Raw genomic sequence first — 18,612 nt, 5'->3', positions numbered from 1 at the left:
AACTGTACCAATGTGTCAGATAATCTGCTTTCATTAATACCATAGCACACATGAATTCATGTTAAAACGGAAAAAAACAAAGCTCAGTGTTAAGGAAGTTGTACAGAGTACATACAACTTCACCACAGATTCACAAAAATGTTCAAAAACGTCTCCACCGAGTTCAATGTATTTAGCTGCACGCGTGTGAACAGATTTTGTTGCTCGTTTCCGTGTCGCATTAATATTGCGAGCAGGTAATGCCTCACGTGTACTGACTTTGTCGTCGTAAACTATGTCTTTCACCCATCCCCACACACAAAAACCCATTGTTGCTAAATTTGAGGCAAAGTCTTTTATTAGCCGTAACGCCATAACTAAACATTCGCGGACGAATGTTTATATGACCTTTTGACTTTAGTTTCACTTGTAGAATAACATATTAAAACATTTGCATATCTTCGTGAATCACCCTGTGTAATGGTAAGGGTTGTGACGGTGCAAGGCTGAACAATGAAGAAAGACAACTTGTTGGTCCCATGCAATCAGTTCTTCAGTTAGTGCAGTCAGCTGTAAATAGTAACAGAAATGTAACTGCTGACGACTGGTTTTCCTCCGTAGAACTGGTTAGAGAACTTCAGAGCATATGCAGGCAGATTAAAACTGGGAATTCCAAACGAATTTCTCCTTTCGAAGAATAGGGCTGTCGGCTCTTCTCTTTACGGATTCAGTGATAAAATTACTCTGTTGCCAGTAGTCCCTTGGAAGAACAAAGTAGTAATACTATTGCCCAGTATGCGTTTCTCAAAAGGAGTGGATTAACTGAATAGGAAACCTGAAGTTTTTTCCCTTCTACAACAGCAGCAAAGACGGAGTAGACACAATGGACACAAAATGTGCGAACCACTCATCCAGCGGAAAATGCAGACGCTGGCTTTAGCAGTTTTTTTTTGTTTTTTTTTTGTTTTTTTTTTTTTTACATTGATAACCATGACACCTTTTGTAACATCCAAGGATGCATCAAGAGTCGCGGTGACTTCAATGCAATTTTTGTGTTTTAATAGAAGTGTAATTTCTGTTCCTCGCATTGTGTATTCGTTTTAGTTATCTTCTGTACTATACTGTAGCAGTTCTTTCTATACAAGCTCTAAGTTCCATGGAGTTGTGTTACTTTGCGCTGACACATCACATTCGTCCTTAAGTTTCACACACTAGTGTATTTTCTGGGACACTTTTATTTCGCCTACCCTCTACTTATCGTCATTATTGTACGGATCAGTTATATTTTCGTAGTCACGAATCGACATGCCAGATGTTGGAGTGCCAGGGGCATACGGCGGCACTGCGGGCGTCTGGTTCGTTGCCCTTGAGGCACTCTCGCACGACCAGATGGCGCGAGGTAATTCCCTGGCGGGTTAACTCGCGCCAATTGATACGCAATTCCGCGCGGATTTGCATTGACTAATTGATCTGTCAATTGTAGCGTCTCGCGCCGCTGGTGGTGCATCGCGTCGCTTCCTACGTACATAGAAGGAGGCGCCAGAGAGGATGATGGAAGGCTGTAGCGGCGCATCCCGTGATTTTCTGGTGTCTGCCGCTATCCCGTAATAGCCATTAGCTTCTAGATAACAGTCTGCTGTGCGCAAACTGATGACCCGCTACAGCTCACAGAAGTCAATAACACATAGCGGATCGCATCTACAACTACATCTCTATCTACATCTACACTACGCAAGCCACCTTACGGTGTGTGACGGAGGACACTTAAAGTATTGCTGCCTCCTCCACTATTTGATGTTCAACTGGCGAATAGTTCGTGGAAAATAAGATTTCAAGTAGGCTCACTTGTGATCTCTAATTTTCACGCTCATGTTTCGAGACAGGGTAGGAGAAAGCAATACACTGTATGATCAGAAGTATCCGGACACCAGGCTGAAAATGACTTACAAGTTCGTGGCGCCCTCTATCGGTAATGCCAGAATTCAATATGGTGCCTGCCCACCCTTAGCCTTAATGACAGCTGCCACTCTCGTAGGCATATGTGCAATTAGGTGCTGGAAGCTTTCTTGGCGAATGGCAGCCCATTCTTCACTGAATACTTCACTGAGGAGAGGTATCGATATCGGTCGGTGAGGCCTGGCACGAAGCCGGCGTTCCAAAACATCCCAAAGGTGTTCTATAGGATTCAGGACTCTGTGCAGGCCAGTCCATTACAGGGATGTTATTGCCGTGTAAGCACTCCGCCACACGCCGCGAATTATAGACAGTTGCTCCATCGTATTGAAAGATGCAATCGCCATGCCCGAATTTCTCTTCAACGGTGGGAAAGCAAGAAGGTGCTTACAACGTCAATGTAGGCATATGCTGCGATAGTGCCACGCAAAACAACAAAGGATGCAAGCCCCCGCCATGAAAAACACGACCACCGCCCCCGAATTTTACTGTTGGCACTGCACAAGCTGGCAGATGACGTTCACTGGGCAATAGCTATACCGACACCCTGCCATCAGATCGCCACATTGTCTACAGTGATTCGTCTCTCCACACAACGTTTCTACACTGTTCAATTGTCCAATGTTTACGCTCCATACACCAAGCGAGGCGTCGTTTGGCATTTACAGGCGCGATGTGTGGCTTATGAACAGCCGCTCGACCATGAAATCCAAGGCTTCTTACCTCCCGCCTAATAGTCGCAGTACTTGCAGTGGATACTGATGCAGTTTGGACTTCCTGTGTGATGGTCTGGATAGATGTGTGCGTATTACACACAACGACCCTCTTCAACTGTCGGCGGTTTCTGTCAGTCAACAGACGGGGTCGGCCTGTAAGCTTTTGTGCTGTACGTGTCACTTCACGTTTGCATTTCACTATCACATCGGACACAGTGGACCTAGGGATGTTTAGGAGTGTGGAAATCTCCCGTACAGACATAAGACACAAGCGACACCCAGTCACCTACCCACGTTCGAAGTCCGTGAGTTCCGTGGAGCGCCCTATTCTGCTCTCTCACGATGGCTAGTGACTATTGAGGTCGTTGATATGGAGTACCTGGCAGCACAATGCACCTAATACGAAAAAGTGTCCGCATATTTTTGATCGGATAGTATATATTGGTTGAGTCTTCCAGGACCTTACGCTTTCGATACTTTAACAGTCAACCACACGATGACACAGAACGCTTCTTTTGTAATATCTGTCGCTGTAGTTGGCTGAGCATATGCGAGACGCTTTCCTCCTTACGATATGCACCTATAACTACAGGACCTGCTTTCCTTTGGATCTTTATTTTCTCTGTGAGTCCTATCTGCTACGTACCCCAGATTGAATAGTCGAACAGGTTTTTGCAGATACTCAATTTTTTGGTGGACTACATTTCCTAAGGTTTCTTTCAATGAATCTCAGTGTGGCACCTGCCTTACCTGTGGTCAGCATTATGCGGTCGTTCCACTTTAAATCGCTCCAAATACATCTACCTAGTCTTTTATGGATGTTGCTTCCAGTTATTGTTTTGCTGTCGAGTAATCATATTATGAGGGACTTTCTGCCTAATCTTACCCAACACGTTACATTTTTTATCCTGAAGGTCTATTGCCGTTTCCTACAAATGCCTCAGTCCTCGGCAGGTTTGACAGGATTTCGCTAAAATTTTCTAGCTTTGCAACTTCTCCGTGTACAGGAACAGTGTAGTTGCAGTGCCTTATATCACTCCTGTCTAGAACATGTGTATCGGGAGAATGAGTCATGCGTGCGCAGTGTCGATGGTCGGAAGCGGGTTCAGTCAAGTACGTAGTTCTAATTTCAACTGCGAGAGGGCAGTAGTGCACACAGACATTCAAAAAACAGATCAAGACAATGTTCTTGTGATTTTTTCTGTTTATTTCTTGAAGACTTCTTTGTTTATTTATGTTCGTACAGTTTTTTATCTGCTTTTAGTAGTGTGAATGAGGTCTAAGCAAGTATGGTGATCATTCTTCTACTAATGAACACTGTATTGTGAGAAAGTTTTAAGGTAGTGTGAATGCAGACGTCGGGGAATTTTGTATCATAGTATTTTAAGGTAAAGGGAAAGCTAATTCGAGTACAAATGAAAGTAGTTAATAACGTCAAGTATAAACAAAATACCAGAAGGTAAAACATTTAGTTCGGGAAAAGCACAATTCGAAAATGTTAGTTGTTGATTGCTTACTGATGAAAAGCGTGGACTAGCGTAGGAGAATAATGTTTTCCTATTGGCCTGAAAGAAAACTGACGAATCAGAACGGAGTATTCTCCGTGAGTCTTTTCTCGTAGTCGTACAGAATGCTTACAGCAGTCTAAGTAGTCGGAGAGCAGCCTTTCAATGGTTTTGTGTAGTATGAGTTCAGAAGGAAGTTATAATTTGCCGGTTTTAGTTGTGCTGCATGTTACAGGCATATTTATTCTGGTGTTTTTTTTTTAGCAAGTACGGATTTTTTAAAATAATTTTGTGTTTGAGAAAAGACAGTAATTCGACGTGGCATATTGAGCAGATCGGTGACTACAAACTTGAGTGCATTAGTTATCAATAAACGTAATATGGTGAGCATTTTCATTTAAGAATAATCAGTGCTTAGTAGCTTTTCACATTTCGGGAAATACGTTACCATACATTTGCTAACGTGCATGAAAGGGTTTGTGCATGAGTGTGTTAAGATTAGCACTGGCTTGGCATTGAACGTGTAGATTACCAAGGTTCAGAATATGCCAAAATTTTGCCAGTATTTCCATCTTTCATTCAAAATTAAGACCTTTTCCCGATTCTTGGAATAGTTACGTCGTTTGCAGCCTGGTGCGAGTTGCAGTAGGTAGGTTTCTGCTCGGATTTCCTACCGGCGCGGCGATCTGCTGCAACGAGTTCACAAGTAGGTGCTGGTAAATGGACGAATGGAACCGCGCCGCCGCAAGTCTCATCCACCTTCTGAAGTTATCCAATAGGTCATTTACATATTTAGTATTTGTTTCTATGCAACTAAATATCTCCAAAACGTTCAAACAAATTACGGGATTGCAGCCAGTCGTCATTCAATACTTTGCACGATATTTCAACTGGGTACCAGCCAGTCATATTCAGCCCGACCGCCGCAGACTGGCGAAAGCGACCTCCGCTTCGCAAAACATAGCACACTTCTCACCATCAACAAAACGCAACATATAATATCACAATGTAAATCACGTTTAGCATTTTTTTTTTTTTTTTTTTGTGATATGTTACAATACAGCATCGCCGGTCTATTGCGGTCTAACTGTGTTGGTGAGGCAGTAAATTTATCCACAGGGCAGTGACTGCGTCACTGCAATTCACTTTGGAGGTGTGGCGGTGGGACTTGTAGTCCCGTACCACCCTCTGACGGTGACAGTACTACATGAGTCAGGCAGAGAAATTTAGCCTAACATGGGCAGGTATGATTGGAAAGCATTGGACGTAGATTGGGGGCTAGCCCCGCCAAAGGATGCGTCCGTGGTGGGCGTGCCAGACCTATCGTTAGCCATGGTCGGAATCCGTTTCCTCTAGGATGGTTAGGGGAACCGGATGTCGATGCCAGCGGCGTGGAAGTGTGGTCCCAACGTGGCGTAACCCATGGACAGTGTCCCGCAAAGCATCCACTTTCTCATAGAGCCGCCGCGCGTTGTTGCGTATGGTCGTCTTTAGGGGGACGATATCCGCTTCCTCGTGGAGAGTGACAATTCTCGTGAGTGGCGGGGCGTGCAGGCTCCACCTGAGCACCTTGTTCTGCAGACTCTGCAATGTCCGCATCCTGGTGACACTAATCGTGGCCCATGCAGCAGATCCATACGTGAGGGCAGGCAGGATAACTGTTCGGTAAATGCGGAGCTTGGTATGCAGGTTAAGCTCCCTACTGCGAAAGAGCGGGTACAAAGCCCTGGTTAGCTTTTGCTCCTTGTTGGTGACATACTCCGCATGACAGTGGAAGAGCAACTTGTGGTCCATCTGGACCCCGAGATAGGTGGTTGTCGGGGACCAGGGCACCTGCACACCTGCAATCGAGATATTGCAGCGGAGGACTGGGCGCCGTTTCGTGAAGTAAACTACCGTAGTTTTGGAGGCATTGAGAGCTATTTTGTTTGTTCGGCACCAGGTGATAGTGGCGTCCACCTGTCGCTGGAGGCGGGCGACGACGGCGTCAGTAATGCGGCCAGTGGTGTATAGCGCTGTGTCGTCAGCGTATTGTGCAAGGTGGCACTCGGGGATGACCGGCATATCATTGACATAGATATTAAATAGGATGGGAGATAGCACCGATCCTTGCGGAGTGTCTGCCGACAACTGGCGAATGCCAGAACGCATTCCCCGTTGAGCCACTAGGAAAGTCCTACCACGGAGGAGGTCATCCACGATCTTGACATAAATATCCGGTATAGGGGTCTGTGTCAGCATCTTGTGTACGAGGTTGTCTTGCCAGATCTTATCGTAGGCGTTTTGCAAGTCCAGCTGTCGACTTGGCAGTGTTGAAGCCTTTGCTGATGTGTTCAGTGACCCGTAGGACCTGAAGTTCAGTAGAGAGGTGCGAAGTAAATCCAAACTGTTCAGGACGGATCGTCCCAGCTGCTGCAAGAGGTTGGGAAAGTCGGTGAAGGATCACAGATTCAAGGACCTTCGCCATAGTGTTTAGGAAGCTGATGGGCCTGTTGTTGGTGGGGACTGCAGGGTCTTTGAACCTCTTGGGGATCGCAATCAGCTTGGCTTGTTTCCACTGAGGGGGGAAAAGACCAGATGTGAGACAACAGTTTAAAATCTTGGTGAACAAGATGAGTGGTGTGCGGGGAAGGTGGCAAAGATGTTCATTTAAAATTCCGTCCAATCCAGGGGCCGACCGGCCACGTTTCCGTCGAAGGATGCGCTGAATTTCTGCCATGGACGTAAGAAGGGAAGCAGATTGTGGTGGGCGGTTGCGGAAAGCAGCAACAGCTGTCAGGACTTCATGTTCTTCCTGTAGTTCGTTCGGAGAAAGGTCCTGGACCAGAGGGCGGTTTTGGGCCTCGAACGCATCTGCCAGCGTTGCCACAATTTGCAGGGTATCATATGACAAGCCCACTGCTGTGCGAATAGGATGGGCAGTCGCTGGCTTAGAACGCCGCAGGGTGCGAATGACAGTCCAGTCAGATTTTTGGTGGAGTAGGAAAGTGGACATGTGGCAAAGATGTTCATTTAAAATTCCGTCCAATCCAGGGGCCGACCGGCCACGTTTCCGTCGAAGGATGCGCTGAATTTCTGCCATGGACGTAAGAAGGGAAGCAGATTGTGGTGGGCGGTTGCGGAAAGCAGCAACAGCTGTCAGGACTTCATGTTCTTCCTGTAGTTCGTTCGGAGAAAGGTCCTGGACCAGAGGGCGGTTTTGGGCCTCGAACGCATCTGCCAGCGTTGCCACAATTTGCAGGGTATCATATGACAAGCCCACTGCTGTGCGAATAGGATGGGCAGTCGCTGGCTTAGAACGCCGCAGGGTGCGAATGACAGTCCAGTCAGATTTTTGGTGGAGTAGGAAAGTGGACATGTGGCAAAGATGTTCATTTAAAATTCCGTCCAATCCAGGGGCCGACCGGCCACGTTTCCGTCGAAGGATGCGCTGAATTTCTGCCATGGACGTAAGAAGGGAAGCAGATTGTGGTGGGCGGTTGCGGAAAGCAGCAACAGCTGTCAGGACTTCATGTTCTTCCTGTAGTTCGTTCGGAGAAAGGTCCTGGACCAGAGGGCGGTTTTGGGCCTCGAACGCATCTGCCAGCGTTGCCACAATTTGCAGGGTATCATATGACAAGCCCACTGCTGTGCGAATAGGATGGGCAGTCGCTGGCTTAGAACGCCGCAGGGTGCGAATGACAGTCCAGTCAGATTTTTGGTGGAGTAGGAAAGGACATCCTGTCCTCCCACTGTTCAGACCACCATTCGGCGAGCCGGTGGCTGAATTCGCATTGGAGGCGTCTCATTTGGCGTTTGTCCTGGGGGTCACGAAACTGCTTCCACCTCTGGCGGTAGCCGTTCTTTTGCACCTTCAGCTCTCGTAACAGAGGGGGCAAGTCGTCCACGGGTGTTAAATTTCGGGGTGCAGTGGAGGTGGAGAGTTTCACTGCTTTCTGTATTTTGGCGGTAGGGTAATCCACAGCACGGACTGTATTGGCCGGTGTTGTCAAATCGAGGTCGTGTCGAGTGGTGTTATTAAGTCACCCAGAGCGTCTGGCTGGCAATTGGTACGGACTAGGATATGGGTAGGTTCGTGGAGGCCATAGACTGATGGTGCTAGGATGTCCTCCAGATCAAGGAGGGGCCGACTTTTGTAGTTAGACACGCGAGAATGCAAAGCTGGGTGCTTGGCATTGAGATCTGCCCCAATTTTGACTGCTGCGAAATATTAATGCCGAGAGTAGTATAAATTGCCTGCGAGAATTGGACGTTCCATGCAACGCACACGGCTCTCTGGAATAAGTAACCAAAGATGTATATTTGAGAACTATGTGTGAAGCGATTACAGAGATCTGACGTGTTTTATGTTGGAGAGATTTTGCTGCTGTTGTGCGACGTTATTAAGCTCCATTGTGAATGTTTAGTTAGGCGATGGCACAATAACAAATTTTAAAAAAATACGCATTCAAGGTGTGTCTTTATCAATTTATAAAATATTTGACAAATATTTTTCAGATATCACGTGAAGAAGATCGATCGGAGGTGCAGTGTGGAATGATAGTGCGAGCCCGCATCTTTTCACGGTCAATATTCTTCGAGAGAATATCTCAGAAGCAGTAAACTTTTCGTTGATAAAAAAGACAGACACATCAATCCATACGCATCATACAACATAGCACCTAGTTGTGCCGAACGATCTTCGTAGCGAAATAAACATTTTAGAGATTTCAGGTGGAGCAGTTCCGACGAGGAGTATCAGCGAGATCGACGTTGCGGGACATACATCTAGCTCTACTGTGGTATTTAAAACCAGAGACTTGTATTCTTTAGTTTTTAAAAGACTGAAGCTAAAACCTAAATGAAACCACTATAAATCATAACTAAAAATACCAAAAAACAGAAGTTCTTAAATAAATTAATTAAAATATAACAAAGTATAAAAGAAATGTTTTAGGCGAAAAGTTAATATTAGTAAATTGGACATCTGTCTGAGCTACAACTGGCTATCTCCACACCACCGCTCCTCCATTTGCAGGTAAACTTCGTATTTTCAAACGGGAATCCCCCTTCCCCCTCCGCACTATTTATTGCATATTTGGATTCTAGGCCAAAAACCACTTACGGTTTACTTAACTCATTGTTTTCGAATCGTGGTAGATGGCGCTGTAATCGACAAATATTAACTGTTGCTGTATTTGCAATTAACAACCGACGCATTTGATCCTACATTTCATTTACAATGTAAATGTAAAACTGTGTGTTCTAACGGTTCATATATGTGTTCGAAATTTACTTCTAGTGTTGCACTTTGATTGTACACTAAAATTCGTTGGCCGTTTCAGTATCCGGTGAGAAACCCCGTTTAGTGTGATCCATGAACTATGATGTGGATGTGATAGTTTTCTGTTTCCATTGGGATGCCTGATGTTAGGGAGTCCTCTTGCCTGTCACCATAGGGATGACTGATTTCGGTCAGTCGCCGTGCCCCCCGCCCACCAGTGGCTGAGCGATTTCGGCAAGTGCGTTTGCCTCTCACCACTGGGGCGCGTGACTTCAGTGACTATCCATGGCAGGTGGGCCTGTCACTACCACTTCACTGACATTTTACCTTATCACAGTGGTTGTGTTTTGTACTCCACCGGTAGCTGCCTAGCGGCCAGAGCAGTTGGATGGAAACACATGCCGTGGGCAGCCACCGAAATCAAACATGCTGATCGTTTGGATACTCAGTCAATTCTATATGTTACCAAAAAAGTGGTTTGTTTGCAAGAAATGCAATATCTAGCCATATTATCTGTAGTGTACAATCACCTTTGCAGGACTCAAGTAACGTTTGAACATCAGTGCCAACCGTTGGAATACAAAGGCTTACATTTCCACGGAAAATGACATGTAGAAACAAATGCGTCGTTTCTTGCAAAAATAAGCACACCTGATATTTGTCGATTGCAGCGCCATCTACGACTAAATGAAAACAATGTTCTGAGTGAGCCGTACGCACTTTTTTTGTGTAGAATCCGAATATCCAATAAAATGGAGGGGGGCCCCATTTGAAAATACAAGACTGACCCCGCCCAAGCAGCAGTAGTTTGGTGGTGGTCAGTTGTAGCACAGACATATGTCCTTTTAATAATGTTAACTTCCCACCTGGAACATATTTTTCGTACGATGCGTCATTTTGCAAATATTTAGTTGTCTCAGGTTAAAACAAACATTCTGCATATTATGAAAAGTAGTGGTGCTAGAACACTCCCTATGGGTACGCCCAAAGTTGCTTTTACGACTGAATATTTGTCTCCATTTAGAATGACATGCCGTGAGCTTCACGCAGTCGTTTTTTCCGGACCCCATTCTGGTACCTACCAAGGAGATTTTCAGTCTTCTGAAATGACAACACACGAGAGTATAAAAATGTAGCAAAACTGCACGATAGTCCGACGTGAGAGATACAGGCCTACAGTTGAGTGTGGCTGTTGTACGGTTCTTCTTGGAAACGGCATGAAGTCAGCACATTGTACCACCATGTTGAACTGTAGAATCATCGGTTTTTTTTCGGTGCTAAGATGTTAAAACGTAGTGGACATTTAAGTATTGTCAGCACAAAGCGACCTTATTTTGAGTGCATCATCAAGGAAAAATATTGTCTGAGACATTTATACATACACCGGTTACCTACAAATCGCAGCTGCTTAGCTCATTTGTACCGATTTCATCAAAATGGTGATGAATGAGTCGGTGTTATACTACATAGACATGACATTACGGCATCCTTTAATTACTCGTGCCAGAAGTTTAAATTTGTAAAATCGTGTATGAAATCGGCGTTGTCCAGCAGAAGTGATTTTAAACAATTTTTAAAATTTTCTTTGCTACCTGTCAGACATTACATATTCTTAAGTAAATGATGAGACACACTTGCGGTTACATATTAAACTCATTTCGGAGACATTGACTTCTTTACTAATAATTAATATATAGGTTCCTCATTTATCTAAAGTTGTAGTTGTCGACATCAATATTGTTATGGATTATTTACGATGAATTTTACTGACGAACATACATATTGAGAAGGAGCCGTAAAACGCCTAACTTCTGGAAGGCGATAGTGGATGAAATCCTTGTATTATTCTCATTGTCCTCTTTTGCGTAATCCACGCTCTTTTTCTAAGTCTAAAGTTAACCCAGAAAATTGTGTCATAATACAATGAGGTGAAAAAACCCATGGGATACCTTGCAATTTAGTGTGGAACGTCCATTTGCTCCGCCTAATGCGGCATCTGCGTAGCATAGGCTAACGAAGTCATTGCAAGTCCCTGTTGTGTTCTACCCACTGGTCTAATACAGGGTGCCTAGGGAAGCTGCTTTCTCGGATCGCTAGACAACAATTCAAGCAAATCTTATTAATGAAGTTTATTACAGTAAACGAAATGACAATACTTCGCGTTTTCACAAAGGTGTGTCGCAAGCAAATGGCGACATGCAAATAATCAATGTACTTAAGTATATACAGTACCAATGCAAGCAGAACAATACAGCTCGTAACTCACTGCTGTAGCGTTGCCGGTCGGTGTGGTCGAGCGGTTCTAGGCGCTACAGTTTGGAACCGCGCGACCGCTACGACCGCAGGTTGGAATCCTGCCTCGGGCATGGATGTGTGTGATGTCCTTAGGTTAGTTAGGTTTAAGTAGTTATAAGTTATAGGGGACTGATGACCTCAGAAGTTACGTCCCATAGTGCTCAGGGCCATTAGAACAATTATTAGCTGTAGCGTTCGGAAGGTGGCTCGGCTCTTCTTCTAATACAGGGTGCCTAGGGAAGCTGCTTTCTCGGATCGCTAGACAACAATTCAAGCAAATCTTTTTAATGAAGGTTATTGCAGTAAACGAAATGACAATACTTCGCGTTTTCACAAAGGTGTGTTGCAAGCAAATGGCGACATGCAATAATCAATGTACTTAAGTATATACAGTACCAATGCAAGCAAAACAATACAGCTCGTAACTCACTGCTGTAGCGTTGTCGGTCGGTGTGGTCGAGCGGTTCTAGGCGCTACAGTTTGGAACCGCGCGACCGCTAAGACCGCAGGTTGGAATCCTGCCTCGGGCATGGATGTGTGTGATGTCCTTAGGTTAGTTAGGTTTAAGTAGTTATAAGTTATAGGGGACTGATGACCTCAGAAGTTACGTCCCATAGTGCTCAGGGCCATTAGAACAATTATTAGCTGTAGCGTTCGGAAGGTGGCTCGTCTTCAACTCGGACCGCGGCTAGGCGGCGCGTGTAGCGTCGCAGCTATTACGCGGCTGCAGATTTTTGCAGTAAGTTTGTTACGTTATGGCAAGCTGTTTTGGGAGCCTGCAATATAGTAACGCTAGATGGCCTGCCGTATGCGCAATAACCCCACACTGTCGCTAAAGCGGACCGTGAGAATGCTCACTGTGGAGCGGGGTGCCCTCAGCCCTTGTGAGACAAACTGAGGAGCTACTTGATTGAGAAGTGGTGGCTCCGGTCTCGGAAACTGACATACGGCCAGGAGAGCGGTGTGCTGACTACATGCCCCTCCATATCCGCATCCAGTGACGCCTCTGGGTTGAGTATGACACGGCGGCCAGTAGGTACCTTTGGGCCATCATGGCCTGTGCGGGAGGAGTTTTATGCTCCTTCCCTTGAGGAGTTCATTCCCACACATTTCGCGGCAGTTCGCAGTGCGATGAGTAACAGCAGGACATTCCTGACAACGTTTGGCTCTGCTGCCACTCTATGGGCGTTTCAACCACACTCTAACGACATCGAGGGGCTATAGCAGCACTGAACATGTTCTCTCCCTTTTGGAGTGCAGTGTGTAGTGCAACAGCAATTTTTTGTTTGCTATACAGGGTGGAACCACTAGGAATCATTCAAGTTGTGAACAAATCAATGAGGATTTGCAGAAAATAAATACGTGGTGTAATGACAGGCAGTTATCTCTCAATATTAGTAACCTACTGCGTATAACAAGGCGAAAATCCCTATTAATGTACGAGTACAAACTAAATGCCCAGTCTTTGGAAGCGGTAACATCCGTCGAGTATCTGGGTGTGACTATTCGAAATGATCTCAAATGGAATGATCAGACTACACAAGTAATGGGCAAGGTGAACTCTAGATTGCGGTTTATTGGTAGAGTCCTGAAGCGATGCAGTCCTTCAACAAAGGAAATTGGTTATAATACGTTATTTCGTCCATTCTTATTGTTCGTCTTTATGGGGTCCTTACCAGTTGGGTCTCATTCAAGAGATTGAATAGGTCCAAAGAAGAGCTGCAAGATTCGTGACTAGTACATTTAGCCATCGCTAGAGCGTTACAAATCTCATAGAAAGTTTGAAGTGGGACACACTTGCAGATAGGCGACGAACTAAACGGAAGGGGCTACTAACTAAATTCCAAAATTCGATCTTCACCGAGGATGTAGAGTAGATATTATTACCACCAACTTTCAAATCGCGCAATGAAATTAGAGCTCGCACTGAGGCTTTCAGACAGTCGTTTCTCCCTCGTGCTGTCCGTGAGTGGAACGGAGGGGGTGAAATATGACCTTGGCCCGAATTGTTCCCTCCGCAACATACCGCTTGGTGGCTAGCGGAGTATATATGCAGATGTAGAAAACGTTTCAACGAAATTCTAACGTGATCCCCGAAGCAACAAAGGGTGTTTGTGCTTTTTCATCTCTCCTTTTTTTAACTTCCTGGAGTGGGATCAAGAGCGCAGGGATGGGAGGGAGGGAGGGAGGGAAGGGGGGGGGGCTAGCATTGTCAGTCGCATGAATAAAAGGTAAAATGGTTCTTCTAAGACCCCACATTTCGGTAAAAGCCTCGGTACCAGTCATCAGTCCCATAGACTTAGAACTACTTAAACCTAACTAACCTAAGAACATGAATGCTAGCTACAGACTCAGCAGTGTGCAATGCTGGCCATAATACTTTAAATGTGCATGAAGTTCTTTTGGCTGATAAACGAGAATATTTAAGAAAATCCAACTTCTTTGAAATACTGGACAGGAGACGGTACGGATTGTGGTGAATTACTAACACTGATTTTCTTGTGAACTTATATTGCAAGTTATGTCAAAAAAAGAATATATCATGTTTACTTATTCACCCACAAACAATGAGATTTTTACAACAAGTATTATCTAACCTCACTAATCCAGCACAAATGCAAAACATCAAATTACGTATCGCTCTGTTAAAAAATCTTAGGATTACAGAAGTGTAATAACTAACTAGTCTTTCTATCAATCGTTTCACGCTGGCGTTACTCGACAATTACAAATTACGAGCCAACTCATCTGTATTAACGCGCTGGCAAAACGAAAATCATAACTATTTAACGTCTTTACCTTGCTTGCATGAAGACTTCTACTTCCATGTTCTTGTAATTCCTAAATTAATTTAACACTTGGTGGCTTCACAGAGCATACCACAAAAACTGTCTACACCATCCCCTTTCACTCACAGATAGCTACGCGCCCAGCACTCTCTTACTCCAACACTACAATATCACACCAGAAACAATATCTTTGGCTCTGCGGTCGTGCACAACCTGCGATCCGCATTATAAAGCCTATCAGAGACATACATCGTTCATAAAATCATATACTAGTTTCATTTTAGTTATCATTAATATCATTATCGTATTCGGGTGCCACATAAAAGTGTGCCCCAGCAGACTCCTTTGAACCTCTCAGGAACTTCTACACCACTGTAACCTTCCGGCTGCTCTAGCGTCTCAAGGTATGCCTGTCGAAGGGGTTGCCTAACTCTCAGGAGTCACAGCGTCTGCGCGGTTGGTTCGGTGTCGAAGTCTCCAACAGGCAAATCTTTGACGTGTCGAACGTCGTCAAGAACATTGTCCCGTCACTCATCGCACTGCAAACTGTTATTTTCGACTTCGAAATCTGTGGGAATCAATATTCCAAGGGAAGAGCTCGTTTCACTGAATACTTTTTGCCACACGGGAGACAATTACCGTGTCGATTCTAAGCGGCGGCGTGTCTGAAATGATTTCCTCGGCCTCCCGTTAAAAACCGCATGATTCCAACGATGGGCATCGCGTAGTGGTGTCAAACGAAGGTGTGAAATGTGTGTAAGACGGGGAGTGACGTTCTGCCTATCGTGTGACACGTCCAATGGGAGGACCTGGAGCAGCCCTTCTACAAGGCAGTGAACAAGGACATCGACCAACAGGTTATGCATCTAGGGCCCTTAATGATCTGGGAAAGAAATATTACGTCTATCAAGTAGAAGCGTTAGCAGAGTTCTTTGTTCCAGAAAAATTTAGATATTACTTATAACATGACCATTTTCTTTTAGAGACATTAAACCAGGCACAGACCTGAATCTTTGGCAGATCCAGAAACACAAAGCGTACAGCAAAATGGGCTGTACGATTACTCGCATTCAAATTTGACGCTTTGAGTAATAACGGAACTGATAATGTGATAGCCGACACGCTTAGTAGGATGTTTTAAACAGATGGTGAGGTAGAGGAGCAAAAGCCAACGAGTATTAATTTAATATGTGCCCCAGTTGCTTAAAGGAATCCAAGAGTATCGTGATAAGGACGTAGGAATTCGTGGTATTTAAGGAAAACTGAAAAGGGGTGATGTGTATAAACCTTATTTACTACACAAGGAAGTGCTTTGTTGTATTGAACGTTATGATAGAAAACAAAACACTGTTGTTTATTACTACCATGAATCACCGTTTGACGGCCATTTGGTGGTGTTTAAAACAAGAAATAAGAGAGAAATTTATTCGGCACAACAAGGACAGGGATACAAAGAACAGAATTTCTATTTGCGAGCCATGTGCGGAGAGCAAGCCTGCTCAAAACACTAAGATAGGAGTGTGCCTCTAAGCTCGCGGAAAAGGTATGGGATAAGATATATATTGATTCTGTGGGGTGACCACCGCAGTTCTGTATTACCGTTTACACTGATGCCTTCTCGCAGTTTACGTGGTTCCTTCCTACCAGGGTAGCTGAGACCATTGCGGTGATTCACAAACTGAAGAGTTTGATTGCTACGTTTCGCCGATCGCAGTCCTTAATTATGGAGAGTGGAACATGCTTTACATCGTACGTGTTCAAGAACTTCGTCTGGGCCTAGGGATACGCCATAACACTACCACCCTCTACTACCCGAATCCGTCCCATGAGAAATGAGTTAATAGGAACTTCCGTTCAGCCTTAACCACTGATCACAAGTGCAACGAAACCTTACGGGACCAATCTCTACAATGGTTAATGCTAACCTTTAGTACGTCTAGGCACGAGTGTCAACGGACCACGCCTGCCGACCTACACGGGTCAGCCAAAACATTATGATCACCTACCAAATAGACGGTGCGTCCACCTTTCGGACAGATAATAACAGCGACGAGTCGTGGCATGGAAGCAATGGGACCTTGGTAGGTCGCTGGAGGGAATTGACACCACATCTGCATAGATTCCTGGGAGGGGGGCCTTGAGCTCTGACGCCACGTTCAATCAAATCACATATGTGTTCAATCGTGTTCATATGAGGCGAGCTGGGCGACCACCATATCAATTGGAACTAGCCACTGTGTTCCTCGAACCATTCCCTCACGCCCCTGGCCTTGTGACACGGCGCGTTATCTTGTTGGAAAATCCCAGTGCCATCAGGAAACTTGATCGTCATGAAGGGGTGTACGTTGTCGGCGACCAGTGTACAATACACCTTCGGCATCATGGTACCTCGCAAGTGCTCCATTGGACCCATGGATCCCCACATGAATGTTCCCCAGACCATAATGGAACCGACGACAGCTGGTCTCTGTCGCGTAGTACAGGTGTTAAAGAGTTGTTACCGTGGAAGACGAAGGATTCGGGCCCACCCATCGACATGACAAAGAAGGTATTGGGATTCATCAAATAATACAACGCTCTGTCACTGCGCCAACGTACAGTGCCGATGGTCACGTGCCCATTTCAGTTGCAGTTGCCGATGCTGCGGTGTTAACACTGGCACTTAGAAGTGTTCGGTGCACAAGCCATACTTGTACTCCGCCCAGTATTAAAGTCTGCGGCTAGTTGCGCCACAATTCACCACCTGACCTAGTTCACCACTCTGCCCACCCTACGACATCTCAAATCTGTAATGAAGGGTGATCGCCCAACGCCTCGAAGTATGGACTTGGTTTCACCTTGGTTTCGCCACGTTTTGAAGGTACTCACCATAGCATTCCTCGAACACCCGATAAATCTCGCAGTCTCCGAAATGCTCGTGCCGAGCCTCCGGGCCATCACAATCTGCCCTTGATACTACATGCACTGTGCGTGTGTCTGACTAGCAGTCATTCCCCGCCCGGGTGACGCCGCTATTGCGTGGACCGTTTAATACTGATATTAGGTTGGTGGTCACGCCGTTCTGGCCGATCAAAGTATTTTTCGGGTTTAAAGCTACTATTTCACTAAGGAACCTGGGTCCATTGAGGATTTGTTGCCCGACAAACTTCCGCTGGACCAATTGCTTGTCCAGTGCAGGAAAGCATGGAGTAATATCAGAAATGCTCATAGGCGTGAATCACTAAAATACAGGGTGCGTGAAAAAAATGTATACACACTTTGAAGTGTCATTGGAAATTTATTTCCCGTTCTACGATGTTAAATTTCTGGAAATGGAAAGCTTAAAGTCCAATTGAAAAAATAAATGTACTTTGCAAATGTGATTTATGTTCAGACTGGTGGCCTTCAGAATCAATACATTTCTGAGTACGAGTCACCACTGATTCCATACATCGTACTGTAATGGATCTGGGAGATCGGATTTGTCGATAGCATATTGTAAATGTTTTCTTATATTTTTTGTCAGAATTTTTTTATTATAATTTGCCTTATTATATGTTAATTTACTTATATTTTTGTGAGTGAAAGCATATTGATTACTATTAGTAAATGTGTCGAAGAACAGCAAAGAGACTGATTACAAGTGGAAGCTTGTGTGTTGTGTAAAATGTCTTTGACGCTGGAGTCGTCTTTGACTATAGTCAGTCAGCAGTTAACTCTTGGTGTGTGTTGACGGTAGAAGAATGTGCAGGTCGCCGTCATAAATAATTTTGAATTATGTTACTATTTTTTTTATACAAACTATAAGAAGAAACTACATTCGAAGAAATGGTATTTTAAAGCAACAAAAATGAGGCAAACACATTGAACCAGGTCATTTCTGCTGCCGACAAAGACGCATTGTGGAATCACACTCCCGGTAGACAACTGAAGCCAAGACCAATGTCGCCTTGTAAACATTTTACGGAAAAGGTACTGTCACGAAATATGTAAAATTTAGGTAAATAAAAAGTAGTGAGCATATTTCAACTTTGTGTCTTAGCCGGGATAGCATATTTCAGTAGCAAAGTGTCCAATGAGATTTCTGCGCACACCACCTGATTCTCATTCCAAAGTGTGTCCAGGTTACATGG

Source organism: Schistocerca americana, chromosome 8 (assembly GCF_021461395.2).
Source record: "Schistocerca americana isolate TAMUIC-IGC-003095 chromosome 8, iqSchAmer2.1, whole genome shotgun sequence".
Classification (NCBI taxonomy): Eukaryota; Metazoa; Arthropoda; class Insecta; order Orthoptera; family Acrididae; genus Schistocerca; species Schistocerca americana.
This window is presented reverse-complemented; position numbering follows the sequence as displayed.